Source organism: Channa argus, chromosome 6, assembly GCF_033026475.1.
Source record: "Channa argus isolate prfri chromosome 6, Channa argus male v1.0, whole genome shotgun sequence".
NCBI classification, from domain to species: domain Eukaryota; kingdom Metazoa; phylum Chordata; class Actinopteri; order Anabantiformes; family Channidae; genus Channa; species Channa argus.
Window position 1 is genome coordinate 27,549,627 of NC_090202.1, and position 22,251 is coordinate 27,571,877.

The 22,251-nt window shown below is 41.8% G+C and overlaps 1 protein-coding gene across 9 annotated transcripts in view; it reads left to right on the forward strand.

The window, feature by feature from the left end:
• The window catches only part of si:cabz01090165.1 (uncharacterized protein LOC100333421 homolog), a 277,606-nt gene that overhangs the window by 118,914 nt on the left and 136,441 nt on the right, over positions 1 to 22,251 (forward strand). For 7 of the 9 annotated variants that reach the window (XM_067506900.1, XM_067506905.1, XM_067506897.1 and 4 more), the window contains one exon: positions 18,395 to 18,586. The exons of the other annotated variants lie outside the window; for them this stretch is intronic. The gene's annotated coding sequence lies outside the window, so the exon portion shown is untranslated. The remainder of the gene's footprint in view (positions 1 to 18,394; positions 18,587 to 22,251) is intronic. 9 annotated transcript variants of the gene reach the window in all.

Below are 22,251 nucleotides of genomic sequence, written 5' to 3' on the forward strand. Positions count from 1 at the left end.
GCAGTGGAAATGAAGGCAAAGAGGCCCACTCCAGGTCAATCAGTAGGATAAGTGTGTGTGTGTGTGTGTTTGATAGAGCATTGGAGCCAGAGTTAATTACTGGTTATAATAACTGTGGTTGGGAGACTGACAGATTAGTGAAAATATTGACTGAATGAACCACTGACTGGTTGGCTACTGACTCACATAATTGACTAACTGGCTGACTGACTTGCTCACAGGCTCACTAAGTCACTTGCCATGCATGTGTGTGACCATCTGACTGGTAAGCAGCCTCATAAATCTTGACATTTTACGTGTTTTTTGTTCAGATCTAAATCTCGGAAACAACCAATTAGCAGCCAATCCAGTCTGACAGCTAGGCTCATCTGATCAGTCGATAACATGACTCAACACGCCCAAACCATGAGCCATTTTAATAGTTTGACAACAGATATCTTCAGTATATCTTATAGCTTCCTTTGTTGTTATCATGTCTGTCATTTTTTACAATTATTATATCATGTAGCTACACCTACGAATTATAAACCTCATAACAGGAACTGTTCCCTTTCAGGAGTCACCACAGCGAATCATGTGCCTCCATCTAACTCTGTCCTCTGCGTCCTCTTCTCTCACACCAACTAACTTCATGTCCCTCTGATGTCCTCATTCCTGATCCTGTCCATCCTCGTCCCTCCCAAAGAGAACCTCAACATCTTAAGCTCTGCTACCTCCAGCTCTGCCTCCTGTCTTTTCTTCAGTGCCACTGTCTCTAAGCCGAACAACATCTCTGGTCTCACCACCGTCTTGAACATCTTTCCTTTCATACTCGCTGATACTCTTTTATCACACAACACACCTGACACTTTTCTCCACCCGTTCCAACCTGCCTGCACTCGCCTCTTCACCTCTTTTCCACACCCTCCGTTGCTCTGAACCGTTGACCCTAAGTACTTAAGGTCCTGCACCTTCTTCACCTCTGCTCCCTGTAACCAGCATCCTCAAAGCAAATACTTTCTAGGCATGAAACCATCTTGCTGCTCACAAATGTTCACCTCTGCCCTTAGCCGAGCTTCCACTACTCTTTCCCATAACTTCATTGTTTGGCTCATCAGCTTTATTCCTCTGTAGTTGCCACAGCTCTGCACATCTCCCTTGTTCTTAAAAATTGGTACCAGTACACTTCTCCTCCAGTCCTCAGCATCCTCTCACTCTCCAAGATCTTGTTAAACAAACTAGTCAGAAACTCTACTGCAACCTCTCCTAGACACTTCCATACCTCCACAGGTTTGTCATCAGGACCAACTGCCTTTCCGCTCTTCATCCTCTTCAACGCCCTCCTCACTTCACTCTTACTAATCTTTGCTACTTCCTGCTCCACACCAGTCACCTCTTGTACTCTTTGTTCCCTTTCAATTTCTTCATTCATCAACTCTTCAAAGTTCTCTTTCCATCATCCCATCACAGTCCTGGCACCTGTCAATACATTTCCATCCTTATCTTTAATCACACTAACCTGCTGCACATCCTTCCCATCTCTATCTCTCTGCTTCACCAACCTGTACAAATCCACCTCTCCCTCTTTAGTGTCCAACCCTAGCATACACGTCCTTGTTGTAGAAAGCTTTGCAAAAAAGTTCTCCGTCAATTTAAATAAGTTTCATTAAAAATCATCATGATTCTGCAGCCCTTGGATCCATTTCTCATCTCAAATGCATTTCAAAGTGGCAGAATACTTTTTGGGAAAAAATGGCATACAAATGGCATATGAAACAGTCAATAACTAACCATGGCCTGCTGTGCATTTACATATATATGGATTAAAGTGTCTGATCTTGGCTGAGCTGCCAACTGTGATAATGTTTGAATTCACTGAAACATAAGAGCTTTGAGTTGGTATTATTTTTGCGGTTCATTTTTCCTTTGTGTTGAAAGAAAATTGTGAGCCACAACAATACTGATCAGCAGCCAGACAGTCTGGTGACAGTAAAATCAGGGGTATTTTGTCTTTCTCTAGCTCTAGTTACACACTTAGGTAAAATTACAGCCTGTAATTTGTCTAAACTGCAGACAGACAGAGGCCCGTGGGACTGTGTTTCTGAAGTCACACAATGTGAAGTAAGGGTTCTTAAAAAATGGGCTGAGAGGTTTACGTTTTTATGAAAATGGTACTGTGGCAAAGGGGCCTATTGAATCTCATGTCAATGTCTGCACATTAATGATGCTTCAAGTCTAAGCTAAGGTATCAAACACTATTGCAGGTCAGAAATGTTCTACTTTCTACATGTTGTGGTGGATAAACTGGTACTGGTGTCACTCCAAGAACCCGCTGAATCACGGATGGCTGAAGGACATGCTACCTGTGGAGTATCACACATAAGTGCATCCCTCATTATGTTCATACTTGTGAGCATTGCTCTCATTCGTGTTGTGTCTCTCCGACCCTGTAATGTGGAGAGACCATTGCTCTGGACCAGACCCAGCAGACAGCAGGGCTTCCGTAGAAGAAAATGTGATGGTTCAGTGTTAAACTGCATATGTGCTGAGTTCTGTTGCTTCTAAGTAGTTTTTGACCTTCATATATACATCATGTATTTTATTGTTGGCTATTGAGCTGATTAGTCAGCATGTGTGTTACCAAAGAGTGTAACACTGATTCTCAAAACTCGTCACACCAGGACAGGCCAGTAAAGGTCAGTTGCAGAGGTCAGTGGGTTTGTGCAGTAAGCTTGAAGCAGGCCTGAGTCCTCTGGTCATGTGTAATAATACTGTAAGTATACAGACAGGAAGAGTTTCCCATAGGCACCTAAACACCGGTGTATTAGCTCAAGCATCAGTGTCTTCTATAGGCTAACTTTTCACCTCAATCAGGTGAAGGCTCTATTTAACAAGTGGATTGAAACATACTTGGGGAGTCGATGTAAAAAATACTGCGGTTTGTCTAATGCAGACTGAGAACATTGACAATAACCTGAAACATCAGCTTTAACTCAGAACAGCCACCAATTATACTTCAGAAAAAAACATATTTGCTTTTGCAGCTTAGCTGAACAAAAAGAACATTTCTAGCAAACAGGCTTGTAATGTAGTGTGTGTTTGCGACTGAGGGCACTGTTTGGAAAGATCATGTACTAAAGCTTCTGGAACAAAATGGAAGTAGATCAAATAAAGAACAGAGAAGGACATTGAAGCACTAAATAATGAGCCTTCACAGGCTGCATTCAGTCAAGCTCAGCACAGACTTTTAAATCTCATACTTGATATAACGTTGACAGTTTTGTGTATTTTCAGATGGTTCAAATAGTGCGAAGAGAAATAAACGTAGATCCAAGAGTTGTGGAAAAGCATTAATGGACACGAGAGGAATCAAACGGAGGCACAAAACTATGAATGTGTGTGAAAGAGTGATGTGTAGAACAGACAAAGGGAATAACTGGGAAAGATGGAGAAAATCAGTAAGTATCTAAAGGGATCAGATGAGAAAGTCCTGTGAGATGAAAGAGAACACAATGAAAGAAAGAACATGTATGAAAGATTTTGAAGAGGGTGATTGCAGTTTTCCCTCTGATGAAAGAAATGGAGACTGAGAGGAGGAGGACATGATAAAAGGAGGAGGAGGACATGAGAGGTTGCTGAGGAATTAATGTGGTTCTGATCATTATCCTCATTTGTCATCTGCTACACTGAATCAGACGGTTGATCCTCACAATAATTATGTTTAAATGTAAAGCTCTTAAAAAGCTGCTCTCTCGGCTTCTTCCACATGAAACCTCTCAGTCCTTGTTTTGCATTATGACTGTGGTGGACAGTATAACTCTTTTTGTAATGAAAAGGAGTCAAACATGGACTATGAAGAGATCAGTATCTTTGGAGATGAGTTTGACTTGTGATGTGCCGGCTGACGGTGAAGGTGGAATGATGATGAAGCAGCCATTATAATAAACGTGGGTCATGCTTGAAGATTTGTTTTTTTTCTTTTCAGTTTAACTCAACAAAACACAGGAATGAAAGAAACAAATGTTTCCTGTATTTTAACACACACCACAGTCTTTCCCTGTGTCTTGATTATCGTATCCAAACCTAAGCACTTAATACCATGATGAGCCCGCAACCGTGTAGAGCCAGTACTTTGGGCCTATGGTGCTGACACGCTTGCAGAACTAGTATGTGAATTTGTGTAGTTTTATGTATCATAGTGAAATGAAGCATATTGAATCCGGTAGATGGTCAGGTAAATATAAACTGTGCATAACTGCTTGGTAAAATGAACTGAGGTGAGAGCTGCCTGCTTTCTTCTTTGGACTGTCTTCTCCATCAGACTGTTGAGCAGCAAAGAGAGTAGAAAGCTCAGACAGGAGAAGGATTTCATTTTATTTTCTCCTGCATTTTTCTCCCCTCTCTCCTCTTTGATAATGGGATTTTTAGCTCTGTGACAAAATCGAGTCAGACTTCAAAAAGGGGCTGCTACAGCTTAGCAGCTGTGTGTGTGGGTGGGTGGGATTGAAGAGTGTGTGGAGGTAATTCAAGTGTGCATGTGTGTTTGTGGGTTCACAATTCAGTTCAGGTTGAAATGGTTAATTTGTATGAATGACTAATAAGCTATTGTTCCATTGTTGCTACCTTTGGCAGACAACAGTGACTGAGCAGCATCTGAGAAACGTGTTGATGTTGCCAGGTTTGTCATCATCAGAAACAAAAGCCAAAACCCTTCACTTGCTGAGTCTGTGGGACATGTCAGCACCACGTAGGTGTCGATTCATCAACTGACAGCAGAAACACTTTTTTTATATATCACATGTGCATCAGTGATGCTGCAGTGTAGATGGACGGTCCTTTAGTTTACATTTAGTTGTTTGGAACAAGTATATGCACCAATATTTCTCAGGGACATTGTGACATGTACTCAGCCGTCGTCTTGAATGCTGCCGGTTGACTTGTAAGCTACCAAGCAGATGTTCACTGAACGTTCAGAATATGTTAATCCTGAGGAGAGACGATCAGTTTTCGCAGACATTTGATGACTGGTCTTCACACACTTAAAGGTGGAAAAAATAGCATTTTTGTATAAGCTGCTGGAATTGTACCGGTTACAAAGACTTAACTGGCCGCATGGTTTTCTGGTGTTCAGGGAAGAGGCCGATCAACGGTTTCAGCTTGTCACTTTAAAAGTCGACACAGCGGAACATGTTCTGCGTGTTATTTTTACGGTGGATCTCCTTCCTGCCACAACCCTCCCTTTTTATCCGGGCTCGGGACCTGCACCAAGGTGGCCCTTGGTGGTTGGGCGGGGCCACAGGTGGTCAGGTGGGATTTGAACTTGCGGCCTTCTGCATTGCGACCCAATGCTCTACTACTAATCCACCAGGCCCCCATTTGAGAGAAGAGGTAGCTGATGCCCTACATAGTGCTGTCACCATCTTGTCTTTTTAGATAGAAGTCTCATTTGTAAGAGCCAATCAGGGGTGGAGCCAGAGAAGTGTCCTGGTGCGGCACTGGCCACTCACCAAAATCTGATTGGTAGTAGGATCCTATCAAGCTACAACACAAGGTGAACTGATTGAATGTAAAGAAAAGAAGTTTGTAGATTTCCACCGGGCCGGAATTAGTTTTAATTTTACTCTGATTTTCAAAGATTTGTGTCCATCTGTTACGATCCTGTGACAGTTATTTTCAGATTTTTTTGATTGTCTTACGTTCATTATTTTTGAGTTCTTCATCTTGTTGCTCTGTGCAAAACTTTGTCCTTTGTATCTTCTAACTGAACTTACAAATACATAGCTGGGCCTGTTGAGTAATCTGTCCCTGTCCATCAGATGCAGCTCAACCGTCCTTCTCTTACAGGGAGTCTGTGAAAATTTGACTATAAGCACGTGTCCTTTGACAGAGACACTGTGTCCCAGCTGAGCCAGCAATTCTGCTACAAGAGACTGTCAGTATGTAGCCAGATGTTTATTTGTTAATACATTGAAACAAATCTGGGGTGAAGTCGCTCTTTATTACTGCTTTTCTCCTTTTTCTCCTTTGTGGAGCCACAGCAGTGTTTTTAAATGTTCCCTTTTTGCTTCCTGATCCATCTTCAAGGTCACCGCAAAAGCTTGGACAAACACACACACACACACACACACACACACACACACACACACACACGCGGCACTTTTTGTGACAAGGCAGCTCTAAACGAATCCCATGGTCACCACGGTGATGAGAATTGATTGGCGACAGAGAGAGACGGGCTGAAGGATGAAGGTGTCGCTGTGCGGTGTTGGGGTCAGAAAACTCTTTCCTCAAACGCACAGACAGAGACACAACTCACAATGAAACAGTAACAACTACACTCAGTTTATTGGTGCCAGTACATTGTTCAACAATGCTTAGCCATATGGTTATTACAGGCTGTAATCAGCTAGAGTTGTAGATGATGATGATGAGTGTTGAGGTCAACCATACAATGTGGCAGGATCCACGGATTAGAGACTAAAACAAGATTGTTGCAGTCACTCAGTCTGTCCTTCATTAATCTGCTGTGACAGCAACAAAACGCGTGATGCCAGTGCAGTGCGGCACATCACTTACCAACATGTTTTTTCACATTAAAAGATTCCCAGCTCCAGTTTTCTGTAACATTTCAAGACATTAACATTTGCATGTGGGTTTTCTGTGTGTGCAGGCACCTGTACACAAAACCTGCAGAGCTGTGAAGAGTGAACTTCGCCTAAATGTGAACTGAAAAGCCTTTACACTGTTAACACAACATTACCAGCACAACTGTCTCTTGTTCTCGCTGTCACATTTTTTCCCTTCTGTATTTCTATTCTGAAGACACTCATTGACATAATGCATTACCTAATTCCTTACCTAACCACTACTAAATGCCCTAAGGTGGGCACACACTCAAAGACTGTGTAGACCATTACAGTATAAATGTGATTTGGTCTTGACTGGTTGGACGTAGTTAGTCCGGGTCATGTTCTGTTGGTGCCGACAGTCAGCAGAGAAAGATACTAATCTTCCATCTTAAGGACAGTCTCATTCTCACAAGAATTATTAAACAGGTTTAATATTCACAACCGGTATCAGGGACAAGAACACGCAAGAATTTCAGCTCCCCTGAGTGTCTCAGACCAAGGAATCTGTAGTAGTTGGTTGAAACAGTCTTTGTGGATATGGATCACTATTTCACAGTCCTTGCTATTCTTCAGGTGTGTCGCCAGCTTTACCCCAACACTAAAATCAAGTCCATTCAAAGAAAAATTAATCTTCCATAAAGTCTGTTTTTCCACTCTAACCTTCTCCCCATGGATTTACTGTAATGTGCCATTGTTTTTCCTGACAGATGAGTCATAATTACTACAGCTGCTCTTTGTCACTAAATGTCATATAGTGTGTCATTCGGGGGCATTTGCTGCAACAACTGGCTTCCTGGCCACATCAGGCAATTACTGGTTCACATTAGATCATTTCTACATCCCAATACACACAGTGCAACATGTGATAATATAACTGATGAGAGATCACCTGCTTTTCCCAATAATAAAACTGCATTCTGCAGTGCTGACCTTCAGTCACACACACAGATGTTCACATTTTCTTCATGTTTGTAACAAGCAGGTTTGGTTGTGTGTTCCTCTGTGGAGCTAAGGAGGCTGATACACTGACTGAACAAAGCTGCAGTGATACAGAGAGGAGAGGAGGAGGGAGGGTGTGGGAGGATGAGGAGAGTTTGTCCTTCTCAGCTTATCTCTCCACAGAGCTCTGCACCTGCTGCGGTTGCCAGGTTGCAGGGAGGTTTACAAGCAGGCGAGAGTTGCCATGTTGGAGTGATTTTAAGCAGAGGAGGTGAGTGGATTTGGAGGGAGCACAGTGGAAAAACTCCTGTTGTCATGTCAGGCTCTTCAGATGTCAAGTGGTTCGGTTTAAAGCAGGGCACAAGTTACTAGGTTGGAGAGAGTTTTAATCCGGTGGAGAGGAGGTGTGTGGAGGCAGATGTTGTCAGGTGTTTAACAGGTGCAAAGGTTAATGGAGACCATGAAGAGTTGCCACATCGGTCTCATTTTTTAAGGGAGTGAAGTGGACAGGGTAATTTTGGAGACATGGAGGCTCAGCTGCTGTGCAGATTGTTTGAAGTGCCAGGTTGGAAAGATGCTAATGCAATGTAAAGGTTACAGCTAGATAGTTTCAAACTGACAAAAGCCAGTGCTGTGTTTTGCTGAGGAAGATTCAGGTGCCAGGCTGAAAATTGCACAGTAATTTTAGACAGCTGGTGTTTAGAGCTATTAGCGACGATGGCGCCAGGTTGGAAGAAAGTTGGACCCTTCGAGGCTGAGCTTTTTACGGAAAGTTTTGACACACATTTATCCTTTGATAACTTTAAGGGCAAGTTGGTAAAAGACTGATGCCAGTTTGCAATAATTTTATTTGTCAAAGTTTGAAAGAGTTGAAACCAGAAAACCACCCGGGATTTAAGTCATGCGATGGATGCTGTGTTGGCTGCTTTAACTCAATTAAATATTGTTTCCAGGTCACGGGTTTGTTTTTCGTTATAAATTCAGGACGAAAGTCACGGTGCACATCATTCTTTTCTACAGGTATAAGACATAGAGGCTTTTGTTCTAGACTCACCGCTACTTGAAGCTGGTCACTGTCCTGGTCAGGCTTTAAATATAAATAATCATCATTTCTTACACACTGAAATGTACCTATAGTGTCTTTGTTAAACACAGGCTCCTCAAGGCCACAAAAGGGAAGGAAACTAGATGGGATTTTTCTATTTCTAACCTTATAGATGGTTAGCAGATAAGTCATGCTATGATAAGAGCATGAGTTTATTCTTTTCTTTTTTTATATTCCTAATAATTCTTTGTTTACTGGATTATGATAATTCATTTACTGACCAAATTCAGACCATTATTATAGGTTTTCACAACTTCACAAGCCACAAAGAGAACAAGCAACCATGACCCCAGATAACTCAAAGATCCATGTGTAGGATTTAAAATAATAATAATAAAGGAAAACATGGAATGGAGTGAGATTTTTCTGACACAACAGATTCAATCAGGAAAAAATTACATCCGCAGTAAACGGGTCTGGAAAGAGGTTCCAGACAAGCTAAAAACAAGGAGTTAAACACACTGGTCACACTCTGTTTAGAGGTTGTCATAGCAGCAGCACTGTTGATACAGACAGTACAGGTACTAAGAGAGCAGGCCAAAATGTGTGGCTGCAATTTAAAACCGGAGAGAAGTTGGAGTCATGTTAGAGAAAAGATTATTTGAATGAGAGAGGAGGGAATATTTTTGTCACTAAGAGCAGCTGGACAGGTAAAACCACTCAGCAGCCATGTGATTTATTCATGTTGCCCAGTGTGATTCTCAATGTGCTTTTAATTGTTTTTACATTGTTCATTTATGACAGCCATCCAATACTGCCTGTTGGACCTGAATAAAATTTAAATGAGGAGGGAAAAGCATGGACTCCACTTTTCATAGTCCCACAGAGGTAGCACTCAGTTTGACTATAACCGGATTCATTGTGATATCAGACAGGTTTTTCCTGTCCTGACCTCCACTTACCACCAGTAGAAGCCCTTTATATGGAAACTTCTTCTTTCAGGCGCCTCTGTAAATTCAACACGCTCTCATCCCACAGCGTCAGAAAATGACATTTTCCAAGCCGTCGAATTGCGCTGCTTTTTATGTCCTTTGGCAAACAGTATTGACACCACAGTCACCCTTTGGCACCAGTATTAGAAGCTGCAGGAGCACCACGATTTGACACCATGAGAAGGGCATCACATGCACACAAACTGCGTTAGGGTTTGGCACAAATGCTTTAAGGTTCAGGTAAATTAAATAAAAAAAACTACAAACTGTGACATCACACATCTTCATTCTCACCATAGTAACCACATGGGTTAAGTTATATCTCACACTCTGGGACCCTGTATGATGTGCAGGTCTGAAGTGGGCAGTGGTAACTGTTTAGAGGTAAATGGATTAAAGTTAAGCTTAATAACACTTAATTAAAAACTCAATGTGTCCAACCGGGTAACTGTAAAGTGGGGTCAGGGTTAGCTAACTAAGCTTATTTAGGAATTTAACTTCAGCAAAGAATCAAGGTACTATTGAGCTATTGTATGAGTTATGAGCCCATATTTGTGGTTGAGTAGGCCACCAATTAACAATATCAATTGTCTGTGTGATAAATATTCACCATCTAGTGACCATCACTATGAGAGCAGCAACGCTGGCAGTCAGTGAAAGAAGGCCAAAATACAGGACTTTGAAACATACTATGATATTTCTTTGAACCTCACTGCCTCGTTCCTCGTTACTTAACCCAAACATAAATGTGTGTTTTATGCCAAAATCAAATGGCATTGCAGCGAACAATATGGCATAATAAAGATTTACGGAGTCTGATATGGACCAGGTGCTTATAACAACAGATAGCATCCAACTCATGACATGACGCTTAAAAGAATACAAATTCAGATTAAGGACACACAGTTTGCACCTTGGAAAAGTATTCATACCCCTAGAAATGTTTTTGTCACATTACAACCACAAACCTAAATTTATTTAATTGGGATTTTATGTGATACACATACATAAAGTGAAAGGAAAATAATAAATGGTTTTCATTAAAAAAATAAATAAATACCTGAAAAGATTTGTGTGCATTGTATTCAGCCCCCTTTACTCTGACACCACTAACTAAAATCCAGAAGTCACCTAATCATTAACTAGACTCCAAATGTGTATCATTTCATCTCAGAGGTTTGTTAGAGAACATTAGTGAACAAACAGCATCATGAAGTCCAAGTGACACAGCAGACAGGTCAGGGATAAAGCTTAAAACATGAACATCTCATGGAGCACTGAACAATCTATCATCTGAAAGTGGAAGGAGTTCAGCACAACTGCAAACCTACCAAAACATGGACGTCCACCTAAACTGACAGGCCGGACAAGCAGAGCATTAATCAAAGAAGCAGCCAAGAGGCCCATGGTGACTCTGGAGGACCTGCAGAGAGCCACAGGTCAGGTGGTGGAATCTGTCCACAGGACAACTATTAGTCGTGCACTGCACCGATCTGGCCTTTATGGAAGATGTGGCAAGAAGAAAGCCATCGGTGAAAGAAAGACATAAGAAGTCCACACAAGCACAAGTTTGTTTAAGGGGTATGAAGACTTCTTCAAGTCACTGTATATAGAAAATAGTCTCATTGCTGTTTGTTCCTCAAGTTAAAGTTTCAGGTGCATTGGTGCCGTTTAAAACAAACTGGCACCTCATCTGTCCACTGACTGTATTAGTCACACCACTACTTTGAATTTTACACTCTGTGTTGCTGATAAATACACATTTAATGTCTGAAGAAATCTGTGAAAAAGACAGTTGACCTTTTAAGGAGGTTGTAGCATCAAAGCGATGCTGCTAAAGCTCCTCTTAAGTTTGTGGATGATTATTTGGTACAGAATGAAGGGATGAACACTGAGGCTGCCAGGTTGGATCAGCGCTGCTAGATGCTTAGAAACTGAAGGGTCGGCTACATCTTCTACCTGTGCTTTTCTTTTAAGAGATTTCAACAGGATTTCAACAGGTTCCATTATTGGAGGTTGATGCTGAAGGCAGAGAGAAGTTTATTTTGAACCTCCATGCTAATTTACAGTATGTGATGGGTCACAGTGATGCTGGATCTGTGAGACCATTGTGCTGACAGACTTCACGTCATGTAATTAAGTTTTTTACAGTTGTATAATAGATTAACTGTGTCGACAAGTATTTCCTAACATGAGGATATGTTGACAAGATTCTGTCAGCTTCCAGTCATTACATTTATTAATTTATGCTGGACGGCCAAACCTTGCTCATACCCACAGAACATCACCTTAATTCCAGTTGAGATCCCAAAGATCCCAAATATGTCGGGCTGCATTTCTGCAGTACACATATGAAATGATGCACTAGACATCAAACATACCCCAGTTTGCTGTAATGGTGCAGCCATAAAAAATACAACACCCTGGGCGTAAATATTTAAGTCAATGTGAACATCACAGCATCAGTGAAGCTGACACTACAGACGCAGGTTTATGTCAGACATACAATTGTCAAAACTAGAGCTTATTAAAAAGGAACTGTATGTCAGGGGATTTAAATAAGATTCCTTAAATCTGATTATTTAAATGTCTTACATACATTTGTACGACAGTTGGCCTAAATGTTAATGGAACATTTGTGTTTCATGAGCTAAATGGCACCTCTGCGTACATGTCCACCAGAGGGCGGTATCACGTTTACCAAGCCTCGATTTGCTAAAAATGAAGAAACAATCCAGAAATGGCAATTAAATGTGCAGGTTCTTTGAGTAAACCTTTCACAACACGCAGCCCATGGGAAGGATTTCAATGATTAAATGGGTAGTTTATTGAACTGAATGCACAAGATGTTGACATTTGGAAGCTGTGCTCATCGGGCCTCTGTGGCCTATGTTTACCCATAATTCCAGTATAATTCCACCTTGAGACTAAACTGAATCCTGTCATTTACATCCTGTTTAACATAAAGCACTGTAGTCTGACCATGTGCAACAATAAGTCAGTGAAAAGCTCATTTCCACCCCAGCGTGAACATGAAGGAGCCACTAAAAGTTATCCGAGCTCCTCCGGCCTGATGCTTCACTATGTGGAAATCAGAATGTGTTTCTGTGGAGTGTGGCTGCCGGAGCCAAACACTCAAGGCTGCGTTCGCGCACAGCACCTCATACACTTCACACTTTGGTTCATACACCACACCTCACATCCCTAATGTATGATAATGTGCGGCTTCCTCTTTCCAGAATGAGAAGACTGGCTGACAGCCAGGGGCAGCTTCCATCAGGAGGTGTTTTCTAAAAGTCAAATTACTGTGTTACACAGCGGGTTCATGCTGATGAAGTACTGCAACATCACGACTGGTGCCAGTGGGTAAAACATGATATCATGTCCAATTTAGGGACGTACCTTCAAGTGAGAGTACACTAATGTGAGGCTGTTGCTTTGTGAAAATATATATTTTACGTTACGGTAATAAAATGTGATCATTTCTGTGGGTAGTTTGTCTTTAAAGTATGTGTTGCATTTTCAGCAGTGTTTCTGCACAAATGTGTCTTACTGGGGATGTAATTACTACTGGATTACATTTTTTCCTAACATGAGGATATGTTGACAATTAGCATAAATGACAAGTCATAAACATGTTGATACTGAATATTTGTTCCTGCTAAATATCCTGCAGTGCAACACCCAGTTTTGAAAATGTAATGAAGCTTCATAGAGAAAAAGGAACATCCACTTCAAACACCGTGTGTGGATTGATGTTCGAGCTCTCTCTCTATAACCTTAACCAGAGCGCGTTTGTTGCCTACACCTGTGGACATAAACTAGTGTCTGCTGTGACAGTCCTGGTCATGTTGTGCCCAACATGCCCTTCCAAGACTTTTCCAGCATTCGCCTTCTGTTGGTAACAATAACAGTGTTTGGCTGCCTGATGGCTCACTGGGTAAAGCATGAGCTGGGATGTGGAAGTCTCCTGGTTCTAATCCCAACCCATGCACCAGGTGAGTCCTTGAGCGAGATGCACTGGCTCCTTGGGTGCTGCCTCTGGCTGCTCTCCACAGGCGGATGGGTTAAAGGCAGAGGATGAATTTCATACCAACATGTATCTGTACTGTATTTCCTAGTGTGGACTCATACCTCCTCTCCAATTTGTTTGTTCCTGTTGTGATCAAAGACAACGAACAGAAAAAAAATAACAAAAGCTATTGTTCTTATTATTAGGGTATTAAATAGTTTTTTTTCCTCTAATAGCCACACGGTCTCTATGGACATGTAAAACTCAGGCCAGTGGACAAAGTGGATCCCCATGTAGAGTTGCCAAGCTGGCCTGATGAGTTAGGTCTGCAGAGGAGAAGGACAGGCCACTTTATTTCACTAAAGTGCTGACAGATCCCAACCAGAAAATGTGCTTAGGAACCCAGACAATTTCCTGCACTCACCTATTTAGTGTTTGGCGCTTCAGTCTCAGCGGATCGTTTTAGAACGGTAACAACACAGTTTAAGAAGTGGGCTAAACTAATCTGTCACACACCGCTGTGGGAGAACTCCGACACAGTTTGGGCAAAACTAAAGTAAAACTTCACACCATCTGCCTGTGATGACGTTGGTCCCAAAGGCTTCTAGCTTGGCTCTGTTTGCTCCTTAGTGTTTTAACACCACAGATAACAGTCATGTAGATATTTGACAACCATCAGACAAGGTCAACTTTTTACCTGCAAACTGTGTAGACTCAGCAGGGATTCAGTGCACGCAGAGCCAGACTGCACAAGGCCGGGCTGCCAGCTGTCGCCTGAGCCGTCAACAGTCTCCTGCTCGACGCTGGGACCTCAGCAGTAGTTTGTAGGACGTTTTCACAGATTTACAGGAACAGAAAATGTTCCAGTTGTTGAATGAAAAGCTCTTTGTCCCTTCGTTTCTCATTGCGCAGCACTAGGTTTAATCAGCTCCCTTTGATTGGTTACAGATCTCCTCCATCTGCACTGAGGATTTTCATAAACAAAAGGTAAAGTCTTAAGCCAGACAGCTAGTTAAGGGACTTTGCTGCAATCGTGACACATCTGTCCGCACTCCCTTCTTATATAACACTCCTGGGGGACTTTAACATCCACGTTGACAATGACAGCAGCACCCTTACCAAGTATTTTCAGTTCTGTCTGGACCACAGCAATATGTCAACTCAAATTAGATTTGATCTGTTGCTCTGGTACTGCTCCTGTTGATTGCAAGGCTCTTGTTCCTTTTTCCTGCCATATGTTGATATCTTTCAGTGTTAACCTGCCATTCACCACATACTGTGTCCCCCCCATAATATCAAAGACACTAATATAGACACGTGTTCCGATGGTATCAGTTTTTCCAGCCCAGAGGAATTGGTCTCCTTCTACTACAACAACAGTCCACATAATCTGTCAAAAAATCTGGCCCCACTTAAGAGTAAATCTTTTACTTTTATTCTGCTTAAAGCTAAATGGCACCAACTTGAATGTGTGTGTGTGTGTGTGTGTGTGTGTGTGGTGGTGGCAGCATCATGCTGTGGGGATGTTTTTCTGGAGACTAGTAAAGATGGAGGTTAAGTTAAATGCAGAAATGAGACACTTTGCAGAGACATCGTTGATGAAAACCTGTTCCAGAGCATCTGGACCTCAGACTGAGGCGACTGTTAAACTTACAACAGGACAACGACCCTAAGCCCCCAGCCCAGATAACAAAGGAGAGGCTACAGGGAAACTCTGGGAATTTTCTTTGAGTGGTGCAGCCAGAGCCCAGACTTGAACCTAATGAAACATCTCTGGAGAGATGTGAAAATGGCTGTGCCATCCCATGTACCCATTTATGTACATGGGAGTTCTTTAGTTTTTTTATTTGTAATAAATTAGCAAAGATTTCAAACATTGTTTGTAGAATTTTGAGGAAAATATTGAATTTAATCCATTTTGAAATAAGACTGTAACATAAAATGTGGATACTTTCTGGACTGTAATCATATCTCTCATCAATCCTTCTAATATTGTGGTTAGGTGCATTTGATTCAAGGTGATTCAGTGGCTTTGTTCTCTGTTCAGAAATGTCACACAACCGCCTGATTCACCTTCCTCACACATGTATTCCAAGGATTTCTGTAATATACCGCTCTTTTTTATTAATAAAATCTGAAGTATCCATCAGGAGCTAACTCTCACGAATCATCAAAATTCATCTTTCTCTGTTCCTGCTCTGGTCCCTTCTCACTTCCTCTCAGTATTCACTCTGCCTTCCGTTGCTCAAATTTCTAACTTAATTAAAAAATCCAAATTGTCAACTTGCCAATTAGACCCCCTTCCAACTGTTCTTGTTAAAGCAACCGTTTCCTCCCTTGCCCCTCTCACGACAAGCATAATTCACTCTTCTTATCACTGGAATTGTTCCCTCTCGTCTCAAAACAGCTGCTGTTTCTCCCATACTCACAAAGCCTGGTGCAGATCCCAATGACCTCTATAATCTCCGTCCTATCTCCAATCTCCCTTTTTTATCTCTGACATTCTAGCAAAAACGATGGCTTCTCAGCTCCGTGCCTATATAACGCACAATAATCTTGAACAATTCCAGTCTGGCTTCTACCCTCTGCATTCTACTTTAAAATGACAAATGAGCTCCTCCTGGCAGCTGATTCTGGTTTTTGTCTGTCCTCAGTCTTGTGACCTTCTGCACCATTTCACATTCCATCCTCTTAGAGAGACGTCTTGCTATTGGCATCCCTCATATAGCCCTTATCTCTGTGGCTGCACTCAGTAAGTTCATTCCGGTAAATGCATTCACATCGCACCCCCTCCCAGTCACCCCGGATGTGCCCCAGGGTTCTCTACTGGGTGCCCTGCTTTTCATCATCTAGATACACTCGGTCACATTTTTTGTAAATATCGTAAATATGGCAACCAGCTGTACATCTGGACCAAATGTAATTCCACCTCCTTGATATAAATTGCTGGCTCATGTGCCACTTTCTCCCATTAAACCAATGTTACTTACTGTTGTTAAATCTGCTTTAACCAAATCTAATGGGTTTAAAATTTCTATTGACCTTATCTCTCTTCCCCTCAGGTTAAGAGTTTGGGTGACATCCTCGAAAACACATCTTCGTTTTTTCTTCCCAGATTAATAACATCACACGATCAACCTACTTGTATCTTCGCACCATCAACCGCCTGCATCCGTCCCTCACATCTCATACCGCCACCATACTGGTTCAGTCTTGCCACTTCTCAGCTGGACTACTGCAACCCCCTTCTGTTTGGACTTTCCCAAAAAACCCTCCACAAACTCCAACTTGTACAGAATTCAGCAGCACGCAACATCACATCACTCAACCTGTCACATTATGCCCGTTCTGCAGAATCTCCACTGGCTCCACTGGCTTATTACATATTACTTATTATTTATTTATTTACATTTTACTTATTACGCATTACTTATTCCATACGTATGAGGCCATTCATAACCTCGCCTACCTTCTCCATATCACCATACCCGTACCCTCAGAACTTCATCTATCCGACTCACTGTCCCTTCTGCTGGACTCACTGCTATGGAATTCCCTGTCTCCTGACCTTCGCAAAATTAATTCACTCCCACACTTCAAATCTGTTTAGCCTTTCCTACTCTCTGAGTGGTTGGCCTGCACAGACGTCTATACAGATGATTTTGATGGATTGATGCTGCAACAGTTTGTGTACTATGTATTTTATTATTTTTTTATTGTACTTCTTTTATTTTGCTTTTATCTGTTTGGTGACCTTTATGGTTTATCTGACTTTTAATGTATTTTATTCTTCTCTTCTGCTCTTATCTGTATGGTGACCTTGAGTGTCATGAAAGTTACCTTTAAATAAAATGTATTATTATTCTGTTCACATTCATGAAGGAAATAGTTCAGGAGCAATCTGTTGGAATAGGGTTTAATATGATGGTGGGAATATGGATTTTTATTCTGATAATTCTCTAGAAACTGTAAACATTAGGAAAAGAATTCACAGATACAAATGTGGGTTTGTGATTATAGTATTGATTTCGAGGCTATTTGACCTTGGCCAACAATAATATACATGAGCTTCCTCAACCTGCCTTAACCAAAGACTGTGAGAATCACCTGTAGACAAAGGATCAAACTGATGCCATCACGTCCAACCTTTGTGTGTCTAATGTATAATGCATAATGTAAAGGTGAACAGCTCAATAGTTGAAATTGTTAATCAACAAAAATAGTATAAAAGTATTAATTGTTTCTTTACAAAATGTTATTAAAAAGGGAAATAAAGCTACTATCTCTAATAGATTTCATACTGGCAGAGCACTTCTGTCTGTAACATGGTGAACCAGCTCAGGAGTTCTCTGAGCAGCACATCAGACCCCCTCTCCACCCCAGTCTTACTTTGGTTGACTTCCAAAGTGGGTGTAATAGAAGGCATTGATAGTCTGAAGCAAGAAGCCGGAGCCCTGCCTGTCTTCACCTGCTAATCCAATGTTGCTTGATCACATTTTCTTTTTTAGTCAAACATCAGTTGAGTTTTCTGAAGCTGAAGTGTAATGGCTGCTGCCTGATACTGGCTGGTCTGCAGATTTGCAGTCTGAGCTCTGTCGCTGAGAGAGAAGTGGTGCTTCTATAACCCATGATTCTCTTCTCTTCTCATGATGGATGTTTTTCGCTGATTAAAGGGACATTTCAGCAGCCAAGTTGCCATTTGGCTGCTTTCACTGCATCTGTTCACTCGTCTGCCACCCTCCTTTCTTCCCCTCACTCTCCTCTCAACCTTTTCCCTCCCTTCTCTTTGTCTGCGCAGGCAAACTTGGCAGACTTTGACAGACAGCTGGCCGAGTCAATGACAAACATCGAGGACTTCTAACGCGCGTCTGCAGGGTCCTCCGGTCTAACTTATGTAGGCGTGCGCATCACGTGGACGTGCACGTGAACGCAGATGAGCCAGCACTGCTTCAAACCCTGTGACAAGAGGACACTCCCCCCAATTAAAGAGGTAGGCTGCTGTTCAGTAGGAGTCAATTAAAGCAAATCCAACAAATGCAGTCACTAAGTGCATTGTCACTTTTTTGCATTTGCTCAGTTTGCTTCTTCTGGACAAACTCCCCCACTAAGGAATGAGTGTAAAGACAAGCTGCTGTGTTGTTGTGACACTACTCTTACAGTGTCCTCTCTCTATTTGGCTGCTGCAGACATCTCACGTATATCACTGTTATATTCACATCGCCGGTGTAGCAGCCATACATTTGTTGTTTGCAGCTTGTTTTAATTGATTTCCCTGCACCCACACTGCTTAACTCATTATTTAATTTTGCCTTATAACTAAAGTCACAATTACCCTTTTTTTCATTTTCACACACCAGATCTGTGAGATACTCTTGAGTTGCAGAACATTTTACCCTCAAGATAATTAAAAAAACAAAAAAAAATCAATGAGTGCCGACACCACTTGCTGTGTTTCTCACCTTAATGTCCAAGGTGATCAACACCACACGTCCTTGGCTGCAGGGTAAGAAAAAAAAACGAGCTCCCAAACTAGAGTTATTCTTTGCTGTGTTACCAAATCAGTTTCCCTGTTTGAATGGCTTTAAAATGAACTGCATTTGGTTTATTTTGTCCTTTCATCAGGAGCAGAGATGCTTTAAAAGCCATGTTAAAAGGTTAACGGCCATAGATCTCCATCAGGCTTTGAGGTGACCTCTCTAACTGCTCTCACACATAATCAGAATAGAAAAAGAAAGCAGCTCGCAGTTGGTGTGTGTGGGGGACAGTGACTTTACTAATGCAGCCTTAATAGCCACATTAGTTTCTTGCTCTGGCTGAGTTGTTTGACGAGCAAATAGGTCCATTAGGTAGCCATAGATCTCATAACACACACACACACACACACACACACACACACACACACACACACACACGAGTGAGCTTCCGAGTACACTTCATTTTTTCTTTGCTCCTCTCACAATACACACCCCACACACAACTCTGCAATCACAATTTGTCTTTCCTTTACATGCACACACACACACACACACACACACACACACACAGAGTCATATGTTTTTTTGTGCTGACACGCAGCATCTCATTGATGACTTTTCTATCAGACGTAATTTGCTGCTGCTGCATTGGTTGTGGCAGTGACAGGCATTTCCTAATGAGACGGAGGTCTTGCAGTAATGGCAGGTGTGTGGGCCTTGAATCAGGATTACAGTAATGAGATGAAGAGGCCTAATGGTCACAGGCAGAAAAATAGGAAGTACAGACGCAGGACGAGAGCGACAATAATGAGAGCAAAAGCTGGGACACTGAGCAGAGGAGCAGTGAGTCGACTGCTGCTGCTGCTGTGTTGGGTTTATTCTAATGAATGAACAGAAGTGGCAACATTTTACTTTTTTTTTTTTGTCTGTTTGCTTCGATGAATATTCACTAAGTTCTGGTTGCTTATATTAAATCTAACATTTTTGATATTCATGTTTTGAAGCAGAGTACAAAAGAATGCAGTGTGAATACTGAAGAGGTGTGTTTCTGTTGAGTTCTGCAGTGTGACTGGCGAATGCTTTCATAAATAGTCATTAGCAGTGAAACCTCCGTGTTCCTGCAGAGCTGCTGGGCAGAAAGTTTGTCTTAAGTTGTCACTTGTGCCGTCACAGTAAAACCAAAGCAACACACATGTTGTAATGACATTTTTTTATGTAACCATTATCCATCTGTGTGTGAATTCACACCTTTGTGCTGGCATGAGCTGCAGACTGCAGAATCCCTTGTTATGAGCTACATCAGAGGGGGCCTGCACTCAGCCTGGAAGCTGACACAAAAACATGAAAATGAAGATGTGAAAACCAGAGTTTAAAGGTGTAAAACTGCTTTGGTTTCAACTTTTCACAATTATAGCTTTAGATTTAAAATCACTGTCAGAACCCAGTTTTCCTACAAAACACTAATGTGAGCACTGAACAGCTTTGGTTGATTTGCTGGATTCACACTTTTTACTGTGCATGTAGCTATGCACATAGTTACTGATGATTGACATACAGTGCACACAGAGAAATACCTTTTTTTTTTTTTTTTTTTTTTTTTTTTTTTTTTTAGGAGATTTTAACTGTTTGGATCTAAAAGCCTAATCAGAGACTGGAGCTGACACTGCTGCTCATCTACTCTTAACACTTGTTCGTCCATTTATTTCATTAAATCATTTCATCATTGTGGTGGTTAACAATTGTTTCCTCCGTGGAAAAATAAACACCACCATGAACTCGGTACCTGGGCTTTTTTGCTTGTATGGTCTGTGAGCGATCGGTGACTAGACCAGTTTTCAGTTCAGGTTGTTGTCGGCACACAATGGTCCCGTCTGCTCATTGGTGAAATGCAGGAAAGGAAAAAAGTTAACGCAGGAAGTAGCTCCTGTTCTGATATGGTGAATATTTCTGAGTGGAAAAAAGAAAAGTTTGCATTTGTTAACGGTATTGATCATGTGGGCAAGCGACAATATTTATTACCATGAGAATAGCAAGAGACAAGCATCACTAGAAATACAATTACGGCAGCTGCTGTGATAACAATCAAATGCTCAGTTAAAACTGTGGAAACTTCACAGTTGGGTCTTAGATACAACATTAAATGGGTTTGAGTTAGAAAAAAACAGGAATATAAACATGTAGCTGGGGCTAAAATAAGTACTGATTAATGTTGAACGGTCAAGGTTAAAGCGTTCAATATTTCAGTATCTGCCTCCTGTGGGAAGGTCCTGTGTCTCGACCATCCATCCACCTCCACCTCCTCCCTACATGGACTGTCTGGTCTAAAATACTATGTCCTTGCTCCAGGTGTTTAATGTTGCATTTGTTTAAAAACCCTCCGTGTCTCCTACAGATGTCAAGACCACCTTAACTATCAGTATGAAATGCCAAAGATTGTAAGCAATGAGTATTTGAGTCCATGGGAATGAGTGGTCCTGTTCTAGAGGTTCTGCTTTTTAGTGGCTCCGGAGCTATGAAGGCAGAGTTGATGTTAAAACATGTCACATATAGAACTTCCTTGTTATCACGATAACAGAAAGCTTGTTTTGCATTGGACTCCTGTGGGAAATTCCTCTGCTTTAGGTAAATTAAGCTGAAATTCAGTTATTCAGATAGAAACATAAAATCAGACGTAAATATAAGCAGCACAGGGGCAAAGGGACTGGGACTATTGGGTCAACATCCTATGAATATTGAGCATCACTGCGAGTTTGTCTGAATGAGAGCGTCTGCCCAACGTCATAAATATGTATGTAGATGTCCAGTAAACGTAACTTTGCTGCTGTTAAACTTCGAGAACACTTTGGGAAGTAGAGTAGCTCTGTGCCTGCGTGGCTCTCTGCTCCTTTCATTGTAAACTCAAGGTCGACAGACATATTACCGCCCCGACAGAAGTGGTGGACTGTGCCAGGAGGCTGAGGACACGGCCGGCTGCTGGCAGGCTGCTCGGCCTCACTGGCTCCCTCGCTGTGTCGCTTTATAACTTTATTGATCTGGACAGAGCGGTGGAGCAGAAAGGCCCATTACAGTAGAACGTGTTGGCGACTTCTCCTGCCATCACTCAGTAGCAAAGGTGCAGAGCAACAAGGAGAGAGCTTCATCCTCTGCCCAAGGCTTTATATTTAGTGGAGATCTAAAGCTT